Source organism: Castor canadensis, chromosome 14 (assembly GCF_047511655.1).
Source record: "Castor canadensis chromosome 14, mCasCan1.hap1v2, whole genome shotgun sequence".
In the NCBI taxonomy this organism is placed as follows: domain Eukaryota; kingdom Metazoa; phylum Chordata; class Mammalia; order Rodentia; family Castoridae; genus Castor; species Castor canadensis.
This window is the reverse complement of record NC_133399.1, coordinates 88449617-88470822: the sequence shown is the minus strand read 5'-3', so window position 1 is coordinate 88470822 and position 21206 is coordinate 88449617. Positions and strand designations below refer to the sequence as shown.

At 38.4% G+C, this 21206-nt stretch overlaps 1 protein-coding gene and 1 long non-coding RNA gene across 2 annotated transcripts in view; both read right to left on the bottom strand.

The window, feature by feature from the left end:
- The window catches only part of LOC141416912 (uncharacterized), a 28745-nt gene extending 7729 nt beyond the window's left edge, over positions 1 to 21016 (bottom strand). The window contains exons 1-2 of the long non-coding RNA XR_012441535.1: positions 17920 to 21016; positions 544 to 16333 (exon numbers count right to left, since the gene is read on the bottom strand). This is a non-coding gene — a long non-coding RNA (uncharacterized lncRNA). The remainder of the gene's footprint in view (positions 1 to 543; positions 16334 to 17919) is intronic.
- The window catches only part of Scrg1 (stimulator of chondrogenesis 1), a 146674-nt gene that overhangs the window by 105641 nt on the left and 19827 nt on the right, over positions 1 to 21206 (bottom strand). The window lies entirely within an intron of this gene.

Genomic DNA, 21206 nt, shown 5'->3' with positions numbered 1-21206 from the left:
AAGTAGTCCCAAGCTCAGCAATCAGCAAGCTGGAGACTCAGGAGAGTGGATGGTGTAGTTTGAGTTCAAAAATTGGCAGGCTCAAGACTGGAGAAGAGCTGATGTTTCAGTTTGACTTCAAAGACAGGAAACCCCTGATAGAAGGCAGACAGGCAGGAAGTATTACCTTTTCCTGAGGGAGGATCTGTCTTTTTTGTTGTTGTTGTTCTAGTTATAATCATGTCTTCCCACTGATTGGATGAACCCCACCTACCTTAGGAAAGGCAATCTTCTTTGCTCAGGCTAATTTAATCTCATTCAGAACACCCTCACAGACACACCCAGAGTAATATTTGATCATGTGTTCGGGCATGCCCAAGTCAAATTAACATATTAAAAGTAGCCCCACACCAGGTGAGATTCATTTATATGATTAAATGATTGCAGATGTACATGCAAAGATTTATGCTTCTATCATAAGTCCAAGTATTTGTACATCAAACATTTGAAGACACGTGCTTAGTTTGAGTGTGTCCTCCAAAAATTTATGTGTTGGAAACTTACCCCCCAAATTCACGTGATTGTATTCGGTGGTAGGACCTTTGGTAGGTGGGGCCCCATGATGGAATTAGTGGTTTTATAAGAGGAGTTGTGCTGCTCCCTTGGTTCTCTCACCATGTGATGCCTTCTGCCATGTCATACTTCAGCAAAAAGGCCCTTACCAGATATAGGTCGCTTGGACTTCTCATCTTCCAGAACCTTAAGAAATAACTCTTCTTTAGAAATTACTCAGTCTCTGACATTCTGTTTATCAACACAAGATGGACTAAGACAACATGCTTAACCATTTTAAAGGAAAAATAGTTAGTCTTTGCAACATATCCCCCAAAATATTGTTTAAATACAATTATTAGTCACCATTCAATTAGCTAATGAATTAACCAAGCAGGTGTTCAGCAAGTTGCAGTGAGTATCTACTATTGCCATGCTCTGTGCTGGGCAAGAGGCTTCCAGGCACCATAGAAGAGAAACCCATGCCACCTAGAACCTTACTGTCTGGCAAGGTGGGACATTCAAATAGGTAAATTAAGAAATGAAGCATTAAGAGTAGATGACCAAGCATCCTGTTAGCTTAGAGCAGTTCCCTATTACAGCTATTGTCCTAATCTACTAATTAATAGCTCTCAATCATTGGTAAAAGGGTCATAATTTGTGCAATAAATTATGAGCCACCTAGTTACAGGCAATATAATGGAAGTTTCTATAAGATTCATCTGGAGGGAGAGGGTGATTTATTTGTTGAGAAAAGTTGAGCACTCAGTTCTAGGATTGAGATTACAAAATAAGGGCAGTATTTATAGGACCAAGGAAGAAAGGGAAAGGGCATTGGTTAAAAAAAAAAAAAAGCCAGGCATGGTGGCTTATATCTGTAATCCTAGCTACTCAGGAATCTGAGATTGGGAGGATAGCGGTTCAAGACTATCCCTAAACCCAGGTAAAAAAGTTATCAAGACCCCCATCTCAACCATTAGCTGGGTGTGGTGGCATGAACCTGTCATCCCAGTTACAGTAGGAAACATAAGTAGGAAGATCACGATCTCAGACAAAAAGTGAGACCCTATCTCACAAATAACCAGACAGAGCAAAAAAATGATGGAGTCATAGCTCAAGTGGTAGAGCACCTGTCTGGCAAACGCAAAGCCCTAAGTTTGAATCCCAGTACTGCCAAAAAAAAAAAAAAGTACTATGCAGAAGGAGAGTGAGGCAGGGCTCAGTAGTGGGTGCAGGACACCTGGAGCCAGGTGAGGAATGGTTAAGGGGGGCAGCAAGGCCACAGGGGTTTTTGGCCACCAAATTCTGAAGGCCTAAGTAGTTCAATTCTATTGGACTAAGGCAGTTTGAACACATCTGGATGATGACATACAGCAGGGCCACGGCAAATAATAGTTTAGTGATTTAGAAAAACAATTATGTCTGTTAAAACTTCACTTCTGAGTGCCAATTTGAAACAACTTTAAAAAATTAAGAAAATAGAATTAATAGTACCATTATCTTCACCATTACAATTTTGGAACTTTTTAGGGAATGATCAAGTTCTAGACGTAAGCTAAACAGGTTGCATACATTGCCTCAATTAATCCTTAAACCAGTCTTTTGAAGTAAGTATGAGATCAGACTGCAGGCTAAGTGAGTTTTGGGGAAAGGAAAAAATAAAGAAATGCCCATTCCTTAAAACATACAAGTTTAGCATATTTAGTAATATTTTCCAAAAGGTTTTGATTTTCTTACTAGTCATTCAATTGTCTGAGCTTTTCTTAGACAGCTGCCACCTGTAATCATACCAGGTCATTCTAATATTCTGATTCACGTGCCTCTTCAGGGATAATTTATTTTTTAATTTTAGATGAAACCCTGGTTAGGGAATGCCATTTATAACTCAGGATCCAAAGAAGATTGAGGGCAGGCAGAGTGGCTCAAGTGGTAGGTCACCTGCCTAGCAAGTGTGAAGCCCTGAGTTCAAATCCCAGTACTAGCAAAGAAAAAAAAGAAACAGTGAGGTTTTATCAAAAGAAAACCCAATATAGGCTTGAAAAAGATGCCCAATAGACACTCTCCCCATGGATGCTCAGACCATTGCCTCATAAAGCCCTCCAGATTAATCTTGGCCCAGAACATGAAAGAGTATGAAAGAACCTTGGGTACAAGAATTGCTGTAAGGAAGTTTTAGAATAGAAAAGCTATATCTGTGGCTTGTAAAAATATTATTTTATAAATTAAAAAAAGTTTAATCCAGTAATATATTTTGTCTTAAACTATTGAGTGTTGCAACACAGAAATGGGAGAGGAGCATAACTCCATTTTTCTAACCAATTGGAATGCATCTTTTGTTTATCTTTTTTTTCTTATGATAAAGATCTTTAATTTAAGCATTTTTTAATTAGTTACCATGTCTTAGGAATTGAGCCACTCTGTAAATTCAGAGATTAGATCACTTGATTAGAAAATAGCCTGGTCTCTCTCCCCAAAACCCTTAGCTATTTAAAGAGATAGATGGTTTGAACATCAGAGAGTTATGAAAATTGAAAAGGCATTTAATATTTAAATGACATAGAAAAGAGTCAAATATGTATGCTTTTAAACAACTTGGATCCTCCAAACCGTATGTGAATTCTTATGATTATTTAATGATCATTGTCTACATTTTCACTGTTTTTACAAGATGACATTTAAAGCTCATTTAACTGAACCTCCTTGTTTTCCCACTTGAGTTACCTGAAGTCATGAGTAGTCAAGAGACTTGACAAGTCACAGTCAGTGAAGGACAAATCACTAGATCAGTATAATATTCAAGGGACTTACATTTCTCACTGCATTCACTTCCTTACTATATTTTCATATGTTTTTTTAAAAATTACATTGTAAGTATAAGGTATTTTTAGAAAAATCTAAATTTGTCTGAAAAGAAAGTGAAGATCACAAAAATACTTAAGTTACTCAAGAGAAGAAAGGAGAGAAATCCTTATGTGGCAAGTTAATATTTTGAAGTATTTCTCTTCTCCCCTTCTCTCTCCTCCCTTCTCTTCTTCCTCATCCTCCTCCTTCTCTGTCCTCATCCTCTGTCCTCTCTATTCAATTAAACTAAGCCACTCCCTGCTTATTGAATCAAGGGAGAGATATGACAGGAGGGCAGAGAAAAGAAGAGCCTCTTCCAGGATTCCAAGTTTATAGAGAAAAATCCTTAAGTTACCACCAGAAAGAATTCACAGCACAGGGGTTCTAATGGGGCATCTAACTGGGCAGCTTATTCCCACCTACTAGGGGACATTTGAAAACATGTAGGATACAGGTTGGTATTTGTCAGGACAACTGGTAAATATTATCCAATTACTTGAAAATAGTAAAGGGAGGAGCTGGAGGTGTGGCTCAAATGGTAGAGTACAAGGCCCTGAGTTCAAACCCTAGTACCACCAAAAAAAAAAAAAAAGTAGGTGGAGCCAGGGATGTTAAGCATCTTGCAAAGAGTGGAACAGTCCTGCATAACAAGGAAAGGCAAACCCCAAGTGTCGAGGGCACCTCTGTTAAAACTCACTGAAGGGCAAAGATATAGAGGAAATGGAATTCTTGTGCACTGCTGATGGGAATGTAAAATGGGGCACCAGCATGAAAAACAGTATAGCAATTAAACGCAGAATAGTCATATGATTCAGCAATTCCATTTCTGGGTATATATTCCAAGAAATTTAAAGCAGGAACCTGACCAGAACCCCTGTTCATAACAGCATCATTCACAACAGCCAAAAGGTATGAACAATTCAAATGTCCATCAAGTGATGAATGTCTAAACAAATCCAGCCTTAAATAGGACATGTTTCAACATGGGTGAATCTTAAAGATATTATGTAAGTGAAATAAGCTAATAAAAAAAGGACAAGTATTGTACAATTCCACTTACATGAAGTACTTAGAATGGTCAAATTCATAGAGACAGAAAGTACAATGGTGGTTGCATGGCCTGGGGGAAGGGAGGAGGAGTCTGAGGAGTTAGAGTTTAATGGGTGCAAAGTTTCAGTTTGGGAAAAAGATAAAATTCTGAAGATGGCTAGTGGTAATGGTTAGAACTGTACACTTAAAAATGGTTAAGATAGTAAATTTTATGTTATGTGTATTTTACCACAATTTAAACAAAAATCACTGGTGGAGAGGATCTGACATTGAAGGCAAATATTTTCTGCCCTGGGTACCAAAAAAGAACTCCCTAGCCTGGGAGAAAAAAAAAAAGGTAGGTGAGCATGAGAGGGAGACAGTGATGGGTTCTAGAGAAAGGACTCTATATCAGGCTCTTAAGGAATGGGCAAAAACCTTTACAGATTTCAGAGAGAAGGAACTTGGGCCTCACTTCCTGGATGAAGTCATGAGAATGGAAAGAATTCTGAAGGGAAAAAAATATGGCTATGTGTTAAGTCTTGGCTATTCAAGTCTTAGCCTCACAAAAATCCTCAGGTCCTAGTAGTAAGAAGAACAGAAAAATTACTGTGTGCCTAAGGATTCTGGGGAAGTGGCAGAGGAGTCAAAGGGGACATCACAAGGATTGAATTTGTGACTAGGAACAACCTAGACTGATAGGCATCTCAGTGTCCACTCAGTGAAGACAACATCCAGAACCAAATGGGCTACTCCAATGTCTGGGTTCTGTGTAAGTCTCCCCAGAATTCAGGTGACACCATGGGCAGAGAAAGTTCCTGAATTGACTGAAGGAAGACTTGAAATAGAATTTAAATTGCATCATAAAGTTTAATTTCTTGCCCACTGAGTCTCTGGCCTGATATAATAGGCCATCATTATATGCTTTCCAGCTTGCTGAAAGCTACCCAGACATTTGGGGCTTTCATAGTAACATTCCATGGTAATTTTTATCATTAGTGACATCAGTGAGCATCACGGGGTGATCTGTGGTTTATTTTACCTGGAACAGAGGGAAGGAATTGGCTGCTCAATCTTTAAGAATTTGAGAAAATGGCAGCATTGCATGTAAGTAAGAGGAGTTTGTTCAACTGAAACTGTGTAAAATGTAGAAACTTGGGAATCTGCCTCTTGTGGCTTTTCTATCCAAGCTCCCTTCAGAAAGAGGAATGAAAACTGAGGTTCAATGTTTATTGCTTTCTTATCTCATGTCCCATATCTTATTTCACCTTTTGGAATGAAAAACTCTGCTTCAATGAGCTGCTGAGAAATTAATTGTTTGAAACACTGTGCTGTCTGAAATTTGAACTTTGTGTAAAGGTGTGACTTAGTGTTTTCCCAGAAAAGGGGGAAATAGACTCACTCACCAAGAACAGGAGATTTTTCCTCCTCTTGTCTTAGCTTTCCTGTGAGGTCGATGATCTTTCCTCTGTCATGTCCAAAATGTTTGAGGTGGAGGTCCATCCCTACAGCACACATGCTGTGGGAGCTGGGGCAGCTCAGCCCATATCCAAACAGTTTTCAGTTCTAGGTGACTATTTTGTATTTTGGAGTAGAGGAGGGAAAGCAAGTCGGATGATTATGATTGAGCTCCTGGCATGAGATATTTCAGCACACGATGTTTTTTTGTTGTTTGCTTAAAGAAATAATGCTAAACTCAGTTGGGTTTTAACTGGGTTTGGCCTCCACAAGCACCTGTAAGCTAACTGGAAAAACATAATTCCTACTTAATATAGGTTTCACATGCTGATATCAATTTGGTATGACTACTCCCAGTTTTAATTTCAAATTCTAAATATAGTATCAGGTAATAGGTGGTTCCCGTGGAATTCCATCCCTTCCTTTTACTCTTTCTACTGTAGATAAATGTTCCCTGGGCTATTTAGGCAAATCCTTGTAATCCTGGGAATGTGGTCCTTAAGTAACTAACCTCTTGTTGGGAAAAATAAAATACCAGTCCTGGTCTTTGTCACTTTTCTGTACTCTACTAAGCCCAAGTTTGGATGGTTTCCAGCTTTATGGTGTCTAGAGACTTCATCTGCCTGTAAGACTTCTCAATTTTCTTGTTTTCCTCACATTTCCATTGTGGACTGTCTCACAGTTTTAGCTCTCCCTCTTCGTGTTTGTTCTTGCTCTTTCTCACTGTTTTTCCCTGTTTCACCCTGGGAATTAAAGGTATGTGCTCTATAGTCTTAATAACGCTAGCTTTTAAGTGAGACCACAGTACAAAATAATAAATGAGATTTTAAACAATGTTTGAAGTGGGTGCCATGTTGTACGTTTCAAGACTGATATTCGTGCAGAAGCTATTGTGGAAGATGACGAAAGGCAAATGAGTCACAGATGAGGGTGAAACAAAAACAAATGAAATAAAGAAAATGAACAGATGTAGACTTTAGAAATGATTTTCTATTCCTAATTAGGCTTGATACCACCATGTTTGGTTACTGGTATGTTTTCACTCATGTCTTTTTGACCTCCTTAAAAAAGGAAACAAGTCACTTCAAGGGAGCCACATTTCAATTTCAGAGTGTGGCACCATTACATCACTATAAGAGTCTACAGTCATCCTACCTACTGTAATAATAACACTAGCTTTTAAGGACTGGCTTCTTGGTATGTTGAGTACTTCTTTGATTTCATGTTGTTACACATATCAATATGACATTCACTTTCACCCATTCTATATTGCTCCATTTCTGAAGTTAGCATATTATACTTACAAAATTAAATGAATTGGTAAGGGACCTATGACACATAGGTTGGGGATCCCACTAATGACTGATGCACTCATCTAGGTATGCATGACTACTGTATGCCAGAATGGTACCAAAACAATGAAAATATGAGTAGGCAGCCTCTCCTATAGAGCATTCTTCAAAAAGTGTAACCTAAATCCACTCAAGATTTTAGATGTATGGGCTATACGGAAGATGGACGAACCATGAAAAAAGAATAAAAACATCCAGAATTGGGCATTTTTATATGACAAGTGGTCTGGCTGCTTTAAAAAGTATACAACGTGGGAAGGTGGATGAGGTGAGGGGCTGAACTGTTCTAGAAAAAGAGACTGAAGATATGACACTGTAATATGTGTTCCTTGATGGATTTTAAATCGAAAAATATTTATGAAAACAAATGTAATCATTTGAATATGGACTAAGCGTTGCCTGAAATTAGGGAATTAGTATTAATTTATTGAATGGGTTATATTGAAGTTTGTTTATTTAAGATGTTGTCTTCATTTTTGGAGATCTATGCAGAGTACTTAGGGGTAAATAACTTTAAAATGGTTTAACATGAAAAAATACAGGTAAATGAAGCAAAACTGATAAAAAGATAACAATTATTGAGTAAAGGTTTTTTTAGGTTGTTATTGTTTTGTGGTACTGGAATTTGAACTCAGGACTTCATACGTGCTAGGCAGGTACACTACCACTTGATCCACTCTGCCAGCCTCTGAGTAAAGGTTTTGAGTATTCATTTACTATTTTTTTCTACCTCTCTGCATTTTTGAATATTTGTATGATAAAACAACTTTTAAAAAAACGTACCTTTAGAGTGCTTGCCTAGCATGAATGAGGCCATGGGTTTGTTCTCCCATGGGAAACAAAACCTTACCTTTATTGGTTAACAATGTCTGAAAATCAGATCTTTCAAAACTAATTAGTTCCTCTCCATCCATTTGGACCAGGTCAACATGCCAAATTCACCCAGAAAAGTAAAAAATAACATACTAATATTAAAAAAAAAACTAAATGGAATCTAGAGCTGAGTGTGGTGGTACTCATCTATAATCCCAGTATTAATAATCTCTCAGGAAGTTGAGACAGGAAGATGGAGAGTTCAAGTCCAGTTTAGGTTACATAGTGAGATCCTGTCTCAAGAAACAAAACAACAATAACAAAAAGTACATCCTGCAGTCCTCACATGAAAAGCCATCCACTGGCAACAAAAATAGCAAAAGGAAAAATATTTGAACTAAATTACACCAGTTTTCTTAAATTATTTTGATCTTAGGAGGTGGGGAACGACAAAAACTCAAAGTGGTAACAGTGCCTGATTTTTATGTAAGTTAAAATAATATAAATTGCTTTCTTCTTATCAATTATTTTTAATAGATGGTTTAAAAGTGAAAATAATCCTGCTAATCACAAATCATTTTTGTAATCAACTTTTCCTTGTGAGTTTGTTGAAGCATACAGAGTACCTATCTGTAAAAAAAGAACTAGACTTAGGGACCTGTCCACAAATTCATAAAATAACTTAATCTTCTCATCTACTCTTTTCCAGTTTACTTTCCTATCTGGATATATATGGAGAATATGCCAATCAAATAAATATTTATATTTTACTATATACGTTTGATTAAATTGTCCTAATGTGGTGGGTGATTGATGATTTATAAAAATTGCTAAAATTAATTTCCTATAATAATAAGGTGACTATTAGTTGGGCATATTGGAAATAGCATGGAACTGGGAGTTATGAAACCTGGGTGATATGTAACACTTATTTGCTTGTATACTAAATAAATACCTAATTTTGGGGCAAATCTTTAGTCTCCTCGAACTTAGTATCCTCATTTAAATATATTTACAATTAGAATAAAGACTCTTTGCTTGGGGAATCTATGAATTCCCTGAAATTAAAATGTTCCATGTGTATTAGTGTGTAAGCATTTTTCTGAGAAGAGATACAGTAAATTAAATGTGGTTATGAATCTTTGCAGCAACTCCCATTTGAAGGTACGATTTATTTCCCTGTCCATGGATCTGGACTGTCTTTGTGACTTCTTCTAACCAAAGAATGAGGCAGAAATGATGTTATTTGACTTCCAAGCCTTGACCTCAAGCAGTTTTGTAGTTTTTGTTCTCATTCTCTTGGAATGCTGCCACCACCAAGTAAATTAGCCCCCAGCTCTCCTGCTGGAGACATATGGCCCAGCTGCCAGCCAGCATCAAACATATGATGGAGGCTACCTGGACCATTCAGCCTCAATTAAGTCATCAGATGATCCAAAGCTGCTGAGTGATCCAAGAAACCAGCAGAAGAGCCAGCCAGGTTGGCCCAGCGCAAATTGCAGAATTGTAAGCAAATTAATGGTACGGGTTGAGTATCCCTTATCCAGAAGGCTTGGGATTAGAAGTGTTTCTGATTATAGAATTTTTTTTTGATTTTGGAATATTTGCATATTTATAAGGAGATATCATAGGCATAGGATGCAAGAATTATATTATATTATAATATAATATTATATTATATTATAATATAATATAATTATATTTTATTATATGTTTCATATACCTCTCATAATACAGTCTGATGGTAATTTTTTAACATGTCTGCATTTTTACTGCAACTCATCACATGAGGTGAAGTGTAGAATTTTCCATTTGTGGTATCATATTGCTCCTCAAAAAAATTTTGTATTTTAAAGCATTTTGGTGTTTGGGTCTTTGGATTATGAATGCCAAACCTGTAGTTGTTTTAAATCACCAAGTTTTAGGATAGTTTGTTTTACCCTAACATCTAACTACTTCGAAAGGGTATTTTGCTTTTATCTGAGTCTCAAAAGCTATGGATTACTAAATTTGAATCAGAGCATTTAAAATTTTATGATTCCTTATCTCTACTCTCTTCATGAACTATGTCATAGCCATGATTTAATTTAGCAAATCTTGCATTCAACTGCATTTTAAAGTAAATCCCAGAATTTGTGAGCTGGAGAATTAGCAGGCCTTCAAGTCTGTAGTTCTAAGACTATTCCTTCCTCTTGAAAATCAAAAATGTAGGGCAGTATCTGGGAACATCTCTCATCCTCCTTATTTTTTTAAAGATTAAAGCAAGTGTATCTGACAATTCTGTTAACATTCTGGTTTGTCATTTTCAGGCCAATGTTTGAACTTATTTAAGACAGCTAGCATTTGCTCCTAAGTGATCTTCTCCTTCAATTCCTTCTTACCAAATTTTGTCCCACCCTTCCTAGCCTAAAGAGTGAACTAAGTCTGAAAGTGTTCTCCTTTGTCTCTTTGACTTTTGACATATTATCATAGCCATGCATGGATCCTCCACTTTCTTGCTTTTGATTAAAACAATCCTCTTCAGAGCTGGCATACCTGTAATCCCAGCACCTGAGAGGCTGAGGCAGGAGGACCTCAAGTTGGAGGCCACCATGACCTACAAAGCAAGGACCTGTCACAAACAAACAAACATCAGTAGTCCTTTTTAGTATCTAAAATGTTAGTTTCTTTCTAGATTTAGTCCTTCTGACTCTTGTCTCACATATTCTTGACAAAATTTTTTGTATTCATGTTTGTTTTACTAGATCACCTGTCACATTTTAAGCACATCATTTACAAATATATCTGACCTCAGCAGTTTCCTGCCCACAGGCACTAAATCTTCTTGGCTACCTCCTTATTTTAAAAAATTCTTTCTTCCATTACACTTCCTCTGCTTTACACCATTTGCAACAGTAGTATCAAGAATTTTATCTTGAAGAATATCTCCTGCTTCTTTTTTTTTTTGAATCTCAGAACAGGGTGTCAAAATCAGGCTTTTATAATTGCCCTAAATAGTCTTAAGCTTAGACTAACAGTGTGTGTCTGGCAGTGACTACATCCCTCTGGAATTTTCTGATGGCCAGGTGGCCCTCTTCCAGTGTTCCTGTCACTTCTGATTTTTCCATTCAAGGTCTCCGAGTTGGCCAGAATTAGAAGCAGGGTGTTAATCCTCCTCATCATTTCCTCTCCCTTCTGAAAGATGAAATTGTCATGTGGGTTTGTGATTCTCAGCATGGCTGCATATTCAATCATTTGGAGAACTTAAAAATCAAATCAAAACAAAACAAAACAAAACAACCAAGCACCCATGTCTAGGGCCCTATCCTGAGAGAGTCTTCTTCAACTAGTACAGTGCTTTAATTAGTATAGGATGGAGGTTGGACATTGACTTTTTTTTTTCTTCTTTTTTTTGACAGTGTCTTGCTATGTAGCCCAGACTGGTCTCTAACTCGAGGTCCTCCTGCCTCAGCCTCCTGAGTACCAGTAGTACAGATGTGTACTACCACCCCTGGCTTAAGATAAACAACTGAATTTATTTGTTTATGTTTGCATTGCTGGGGATAGAATCCAAGGCCTTGTGCACGCTAAGCAAGTTCTCTACCACTAAGCTTACACTCTCAGCCCTCATTTCTTAAATTTTAAATTCTGGGATTATTTTAATGTGCAGTCAAAGCTGAGAACACTAATTGGGGAGATCATGGATTTATCAGATGTTCTGAATTTAGAAAATGAGACATCTGGCAGATAGATGCCTGGATAGCTGAAGCCTCCATCATTAACACTTTTTAATGCTTCTCTTCTCCAGTCCATTAAGTTTTAACACAGGCAATCTAGTTCTAGTATGTCTAAACAGGATAATGACAGCCAGAACCATGAGATTACCTTTTCATTGTTGATACTAATCTCAACATAGCTCTAACATCTTTAAACAAGATGAAGCAAGACAGCAAAAGTCCTTGGAAAAGTTCCGAAAACATGGTTCAGGGCATTAGCTTTTCTGAAATTCCAAATAAAGATGAACCACGTAGATGGCTTTTCTTATTAATTTGAGACAGTAATTTGACAAAAGAAGTAAATTTAAGAAAATAAAATTTTTTCTCCTGGTCTGGTCAGTTTTCAGGTTGCTAGTTCTGTCTTGAGCAAAAACCAGTTGAGAAGTTAAGAACATTAGATTTTTGAAAAATTACTTCTTTATTTTTTTGGCAGTACTAGGGTTTCAACTCAGGGCCTCACATTTGCTAGGCGGGCATACTACCACTTGAGTCACTCTACCAGTCTTGTTTCTTGTGTTGGGTATTTTTGAAATAAGGCCTTGAGAACTGTTTGCCTGGGCTGACTTTGTACCATGATCCTCCTGATCTCTACCTCCTGAGTAACCAGGATTATAGGCATTAGCCTCAGCGGCCAGCTGAAAAATTCTTTTTCTTTCTATCACACCTATCAGAAGAGGAATTTTTAAAACTTTTAAATTCTAACTGTTAATTATTATCATTGCTATGGTTTGACTGTGTCCCCTAATGTTCATGTGTTAGAAACCTGATTCCTAAGGCAACAGTGTTGGGAGGTGGAGCTAACAGGTAATCATTAGGTTAGGAGGTCTCTGCCCTCATGATGGATTAAGGTTATCTGGGAGATGCATTAGTTATCAAGAAAGTGGGCTTCTTATAACAGGGAGTGTTATAAGTCCCTCTTGCTCTTCTGCTCTCTACCATGGGATGACATAGCACAAGGATCCTTGCAGATCTCAGTGCCATGCTGTTAGACTTTCTAGCCTCTAGAACTATAAGCCAAATAAATTTCTCTTCATAATAAATTACCCAGTCTGTGGTATTCTGTTGTAGCAACACAAAAGGAACTAGTAAAATCACAAAGTATGTAAATTCAATTTTTTATAAGACTGTTTTTCTCTTTTCTCAGTAGAAATGGCCTTGTTTCTGGTCAGAAGCAGAGCTGATTTTAGTGTCATTCTCAGAGGTAGATTAAGGGTTAGCTAAACTGGGACATTTGGGAACAAAAGGCAAGCTCACCCTGCAGCACATGACTTGAAACGAGAATCTGATCAAGGGACCTTGAAGAGGGCATAAGTGTATCTTGGCAACGACCAGCACATTTGGGAATGGCCAGTCATGACTGTGCAATTTGGTAGGTGTTGCTGGACATTTTGAACATGCAGGTGGAAGTCAGACTCCATGAAATAGAGATGAGCATGGAAGAACAAGAAGATACAATTTTCCTGAATGCTTACTCAGGGAATAAAAAGCTAGATGTAGAGTGTTGTAAAACTCTAGCTGTAATCTGTTCTGAGTTAACTGTATAGAAACTGCTATCTGGAGACAGTGGAAGTCCAGAAGTTTGGTCTGTAGGAATCTACAAACACACAACAAAAAGGATAAGCAACATTCTCACGTTGAAACACTGCAACTGCTTTCAATCAAGCAGGACCCTTTGGATCACAAGCATTTTGTCAACAATTTGGTTTTGCAAATGTTTTGCAATATGGTTTCATCTGACAAACTCTTTGCAGAAAGCTCATGTACAAAAATGGTGTCAAATAACATTAAAGGGTGTGTTTTAAAACTGTGTACACTAAAGAAACTAGTGTTGGTTCTCTCTCCAACTCTTACTCATGCCATCTTGAGCTAGGATTATAAGGGTTTGAAAACAATGCATGAGAAGATGGTGGAATGAAAAAAGAATGCTTGACAAAACAAGACAAAGCCAGCAGCAGTGAAGACAGCTGATAACAGTGTTTCCTAAAATTGGTAGGTTTAACTCAAACTGAATGTTATTTTAAAGTCTTGTTCATTTTCCATAGGTAGATACAACTAACTACAACAAATATCTCATCATTACCATTAAATATCAACACCAAAAACAATGCATACTTTGGCTCTGTTTTGGGTCAAAAATCATAGATTCATATGTGTTTGTAGAAGCTTAAGAAATATCAGGTTATATTTCCACATCTAGCAAAATTGTAGTCTTTCTTTATATTTTTTTCTTTTTGTGTGTGTGTGGGTTGGAAATTGAACCGAGAGCCTAGTATACACACTACCACTGAGTTACCCTGTTGACTTCCTAGAGAAATGAGATTCCTATTGCTTCAAATACCCACATATTAGCAAAGGAATTACTGGTTATAAGTGATTGAAAACAAATTGAGTGTTCTTTCACTTAGAAAAACTATATCTAAAACTGTATAGCTCAGTGGTAGATTGCTTGCATAGCATGTGTAGGTCCTGTGTTCAATCCCAATCACTGGAGGGAAAAAAAGGTAGGGGGATCCATTCTATAAATGCTTTTCCATAAGGAGAGGGATCATTTTCAAACTGAAGGTGTGTAACACAGATTGTACTTTACATTTCTTTCCTCAGTAGTGTAGGAAAAACATACTTAGTACTTCTAACGTTTGGTTTTGGTTGTGCAAGTAATATAACCAATCTCCTGATTTCATCCTAAAATAGTAGGCATCGCTACACTGATACAATTCAACCAGAATTGCACAAATGCTGGAATCAAAAGAAGACATTCTACCTCACTTGAACTGAGTCCATGTGAATTAATTTTAAATGTCAAACTGGATTTAGGTAAAAACATGTTTGAGAAACAATACTGTTTGGTTAAGAGAGAGGTTAATGAGGAAGATGTAATTCCTACTCCAATACCACTGGAACGCAAAACCACATTTATTTGCATGTGTGGTATCTGTAAAAGGCCCAAGGGATTTTGTTTTTGTTGTTTTGATTGTTTATAATGTATTCTCTTTTTATTCCATCTACTAACAATTCCCAGAAATGAGGGAAATCAAAAGACAGAAAAATATAAATGAATTTGGGTTCTAAGAAAATTACTAGTTGCAACATCAACTCTAGCCACAGTTCATAAAGCAGGTGATTATGGGGACAATAAAGAAAAATGTCATTTAATCAGTAAAAAATCCCTTGACTCTTGCCAACTCTGTAATAGCGTCTAGAAGTCTGACACTTCAAAATAGTCCATGCCAAATTTTGCAACCAAATTTCACCAATAATGATACTTATTTGCAAGGATTTAGTTTAGATATTTCAGGCTGTAGGACATGAAACAAAGTGGATAATATTTTAGGCTGTTATGTTTATTAAATTATTCCCAAAGTGTCAAATGAATCTGTTCTTTTAAAAGTAATCCTGGAAAGGTCACCAACTTTTCAACAGACCAATTTCTCATCTCACTTTTAGGTTATTTCCTTGCACATTCCAGGTTCACGAATTGGTTCATTAAGAAGACTGGATTTCAAAATAACCCCATTTTCCTCTGAGGCCCAGAAGCCAAGCAAGCCCAGTGCTGGGAAGCCACAGACCATGGATTCACAAGGAGCCAGGCTGTGGGAGCCAGGGATATCTTGGCAGAAAGTCAGTCACATTAATTTTAAGGCCACAAGTTCTCATTTAATATGGAATAGCTGCTCTGTTGCAGCACAGTGTTAAATGTTACCTTTATTTAATAATGATGATTAGGATTACTATTTCTTAAACTTTTATTTCAATGTCTTGATCCCTCACTTAAATGTTTTCCCCTAAGTCTTCAATTATGCAAGAATAAAAATGAAACAAAAATTAATAAGATCATCACATGTTAATATTTCTATTTCTGGCAAGTTTAGATACATAGATTGATAGTTTTACTATAACTAAATCCCTCTGGAAACCTCTGTTCCCTTCTACTAAAGTTTTCAGCAGACAAGACCTGCTGATAGCCTGAGCCTGGGTGGATGGATTGGCTTGGGGAGGAGGGGGTATTATTGAAGAATTTAGCAGCCCTTTCACCTTGCCCTGCCAGTCACTTTCCCATTCCACACACTTTTGAAGAGATGATAGAGCAGTGGTTCTCAAAGTCTGTTCCCTGGACCAGTATCAACATCACCAAGAGAAACTGTTAGAAATCCAAATTCTCCAGCCCCACCCAGACTTGCTGAATCAAAAACTAGGAGTGGATCCCAGCATCCTGTGTTTTAACAAGCTGTCCAGGTGATTCAGATGTCTTCTAAAGTTTAAGAACACATGCTACAGGGAATAATACATTTCCAGAACATGGGAAATCAATGCCTATTTGATGACTAGCAGAGCAAAAACCAGCATATGCCTTGGTACAGACCTCTAGTAAAGCTAAAACAGAGCATGCAACCAAGTCCATAGCCACCCAAATCCGTATCTAAATCTCCTTTCTCTCTAGTTGACCACATGGTATCAAAACCCAAAGCCATAGCCAGTATGTTTGTAGGTGAAGAGAAAGAAAGCAGCCAAGCCACACCCAAGCTGAGTCTTGGTTCAGCCATCCAATCCTAGCATCTGGAATAGAAAAAAGAGGAAGATGGTTGACTTTCCTGAGGACAAGTCCAGTAGGTTACTTACCATAAAATAGTAAATATGTTTTAATCAGGGTCTTAAAACTTGAATGACAGAAGTAAGACCTACTTCTCTTAGACAATGGAGCAGAGAGGTAGAATGAGGACAGCAGGATCCTCACCTCTACATGAATCACTGAGCCCCATGGTTCAAAACTATTCTACCTGCACCTGTAAACAGAGTGGCTCCCTTGCCAAACTTTCTGACTCTAGCCACCCCTTGCCCACTCTCACATTCCTAGCTTGAATATGCAGCTTCTGCTTTGGTCTCCGCGTTAGAGTTCCTCTTCTCATAATCTTCCTGTTGCCACCATTCACTTCCTAGGTTTGGGGCTACATGTCATTCTTTCTTACCAGTGCCCTTCCTGACACCTGAAGACCCATACAGTCTATTCTCCAGTATCACTTTCATAATCAGGAAAAGGTCTACCATGTTAAGACTTTAAAAGCTGCATGCCCACCTCCTAATCTCATTTTCATTGAAGATCTCTCTCAGTCAAGTCTGCCAGGGAATACAAACCCACTGTAGCTCAGAGTAGGGCACCTGGGGGAAGAAGAGCCTCAGCCTCCTACCCCAAACCTGAAGAACATAAAACCGATGGGAATGTTGTCATAGAAATATGGATTGTTCTAAAACCACACATTTCAAACTTCTTTCTAATGTAATCCATAATAAATACACTTTACACTGCAACCCAACCCAATACCTACACATATGGGAAACAAGATTTATGAAATAATGCTTATTTTTTTCATTCTATGATATTTTCTATTCTATTCCACTTTTTAAATTGCCATATTGTTGATTTTAAGAGTAACTAATGGTTGGCAACCTGCAGTTTGAAAACACTGATCTAAAGTACACAGTGTCATAAACACACTACCAGCAGTATTTTTAAAAAGCATCAATAGCACGTTGTCATCCTTACTAATGTTGCTGAGTGCTCTATGTGTTTGTGTGTGTGTTTTTGTCATTTCAATTAAAATCTTAAAACTGCTATAGTCCATAATACCAACTCTATTCTCTCAGTATTGCAATGAATTAAAAATTACTTTCACTGAATTCATCTTAACTTCAGATTTGGTGTTGACCAGACTAGTAGTTATTTTCCAAGTTTCAACAAACATTTGCATGCATTGAAGTTTGCTTGAAATCCAGTTAATATAATTGTATAACGATGGGGTTTCTCTCCTTTACTCTGTTAAATTACAATAGCTCCAAGACTGGAAACATTTCAAGGATAAAAAATGGGGTTTGCAATGTGTGTACTCCAGAATAGATTCAGACCTTCAGCTGTCAGGAAAGAATCTCAGAGCCCTCCCTTTACTTCTTCATAAACACACATATGGTCTGTCGCTTAGGAATAGGCCACCACACAGGACACAATCCTGCACCCATACGAATGTGCACACCGATGCGCGCGTGCCCATCCGGCCCATATGTCATCTGCGACCCAGACAGATCCAGGAGGCTGGGAGAGTGGAACAGGCCCTAACCTCTCCTCGCTCTCTTCCCAAATCAAAACCCACCGTAAACACCGCGAAGAGCCAGGAAACCTCACGGCTTTAATCATTTCCTTTCCCCAAGCTCCATGTGGCACACAGGACACTCCGCTTTCCTTTAGGCTTGCCGTCATCCTGCGAGGGGTGAGGAAGAAGAAAAAAAGCCGATCTGTGTTTCCGAAGGGAGGAGGACGCAAAGAGAAAGCGTCGGCCCGGAGCTGTGCTCTTCCATCCACTTCTGCGCTGGCTCTGAGCAAGCAAGGAAATCTCTGGGCGCGAGCCGGGTTGAGAGCTGGCGCCACCTGGCTTTTTAAAGAAGAACAGGAGGCAGGAGGTGGATCAGGTTGGAGGGGGGCCGGCGCCCTACTTTGCACCTTGGCTGCTCGGGAAAGAAGTTGGTGTGTTGCAAAGCCCGGGGCAGCAAAGGCAGTTCCGCTGCTGGAAATGGAAAGTCGCGGGAACTGTCCTCCACTCTTGATTTTAGAGAAGTGCAGAAATAACTGTGGCATTTAAAGCATTATAAAATAAACACCGATCCGTTTATGCATTATTCAGCTGTTTCGTTTCTACCAATCATCTATTCTGCGCAAAATTCCTACATCAACCTGTGAAAGACAAGAGAAAGGGCATCCTAGGGTTCTGGTCTCCATTCCACTCTGTTGTAACTTTGGAAAGGAGTTGAGTTAAATACATTCTCTGTGATTCAGTGTATTCACATACAAAATGGGGACAACAATGCCTTCAGTAACTGCTTCTAATGACTGATGAGGAAGTCAAAGGAAAAACTGGAGGGAAGTTATCCTTAACATTGCTTTTTAACGGAAGGTACAATAGTAGTCATTGAGAAAATGGTAATTACTACCCACTCAGTGTCTTATAAATTTGCTCTCAGTTGTACTTGTGTGCATGAATATAAGAGCCACAGAATGACTGTTAATTGGAGAATACAAAACACTCTATCTAGAACCTGGACTGATTAGTTATCAAAAAGTAATTATCTATCCATTTCAGCATACTTTTCAAAAGGTTGAGTCTACAGCAAGCTGCTTGGAAACTGCCTTCCCATTTCATGAAACCATACAGGAATACAAACCCAGACACATGAATGTAGATAATTTGTACAAAGGAAGTGTAGGAAGGAAAATATATACATGCATGGAAAATACGGGTTTGCATTTAAGATAGTATGATAGTACTATTTTTACTCAATTTACAAAATACTTTTGCATTCACTTTTCATTTATTCCTTACAACATTAGGGGGCATTGTTAATTCCTGTTTTATGAACAAGAAAACTGAAGCTCAGAAAAAAAAAAAAGCTTCCTCAAATCTTGAAGACCAGAAGTTCTAGAACAAGTCTTTTATTCTAATTCTGGGCTATTTTCATATTGAGCAAACTTGTGATGGATACCTACTGTGTACCATGGTGGCCACAAAGAGCAAAGACAAATTCTTCTACCCTCAAGGAACTCACATCTCATGAAGGAAAGGGAAATTACACTCCTCGGACTTACTGAAGGTTTCCCAGTAAAGGAGACACCCAGGCTGAATCATGAAGGACAAGTAGAATACAGTCTGATGAAAAAGGAAGAGGGCAGAAAAACAACATGCACAGACACAAAGGTAAAAGAAACCGGAGTGTTCAATATAGTTCTGCAGTGCTACAGCTTGGTATGTGTGTAGCTAGAGTGGTAAGAAAGGAGACTATGGATTGTTCTGTTCATTATGTGCTCAGCATATGAATCTTTCTGAAGTTTATGGGAGAGTGAAAGGGAGACTTAAAGCAGGGAAATGCCATGATCAGATGTCATATGCATTTGCACTATAGAAAGATCAGTGCAGCTCTCTTGAGGACAGACTGGTTGGTACACTGGTAGAAGGAGAAATGGTGGGATGATGCAGGCAAAACTCAAAACCTGTCATTGCTGAGGCAGGGAATAATTTTGCGAAAAAAAAGGGTGAATTTTTTTTCTTTTTGGTGGAACTAGGTCTTGAACTCAGGGCCTTACATTTACTAGGCAGATGCTTTACCACTTGCGCCACTCTACCAGCCCTGTTTTGGGTATTTTCAAGATAGAGTCTTACAAACTATTTGCCTGGGCTGGCTTCCAACTGCAATCCTCCTGATCTCTGCCTCCAGAGCAGCTAGGATTACAGGAGGGAGCCATGGGTCCCCAAGCATCCATGCACCCGGGCACCCAGCAAGAAGGTGGATTTGAAAGACATTTATGGGGAATCTCATGCCAATTGGCAGGTTTCTGGCCTAAGCATATCTATGAATCTGGCCTGATTCATATCTATATGAAATGTTCTCTAGTAGGGGTTGGATATCTAAGTCTAGCACTCCAAGAAGAGATCTGCTTTGTATCAACATAAGTTGCAACCATACAGCAGTTAGTAATGTCTTCTAACATGCATTGAATGCTGATTATGTATCCAGCACTGTCAAAGCATTTTTATTAGATTATCTCAGTTCTCACAACAACTTCCCAAAGTATCATGATTAAGTATTGCCCAAGAATAAGGTTTCATCAGAGGTCTGAAACAACAGCCTGAGGATTACACTTGAAAGAGTTCTTCCTTCTATATTGCCCAGCCATAGCAGAACAATTTTCACAATCACCCAAAGTTAATGCAGAAGGCTATCTGTTTATCTTCAGTTGACTAAATTCTCAGCTCCCCCCTTGCCTCAGACAACATCCTGGGAGGGGCCTGGCAACCAGGACTGAGCAGTCCATTCTCACACCACCTATGTTCTCTGCTGAGGGAGACTCCCTCAAACCTGGTGTTCTTTCAGCTGCCAAGTCATCAATAGCTCTCAGCCTGAAGGCAACAGAGGTAAAGAGGATTTTAGTGTAGAAAAGCCACCACTACAATCCTGGGGAAAGTATAACCTGTATGCTCATCTAAAACATTTGAGTTCCAGCCAGGCAGCATCAATCCAGTTTGGTCAAGGTCAACCAGAGAGAGGTGGGCAGGTGGGAAGAAGTGCCCTACATTTCATTTTCAACATGGCAGACAGTTCCCTGAGCCATCTTCTCACATCAAGAAGGTGCTACATGAAAGCAAGAACAGCTTCACTATTTTATCCATTTTTTAATTCATTTACTCACATGTGCATACATTGTTTGAGTCATTTCTGCCCTCCACCCCCCTCCTCCCTCTTCCCCCCTCCCCCCTCACTTCCAGGCAGAACCTGTTCTGTGCTTTTCTCCAGTTCCATTGAAGAGGAGAAATAAACAATAAGAAAGACATAGCATTTTTGCTAGTTGAGATAAGGACTGCTATACAGAGAGATTCCTAGCATTGCTTTC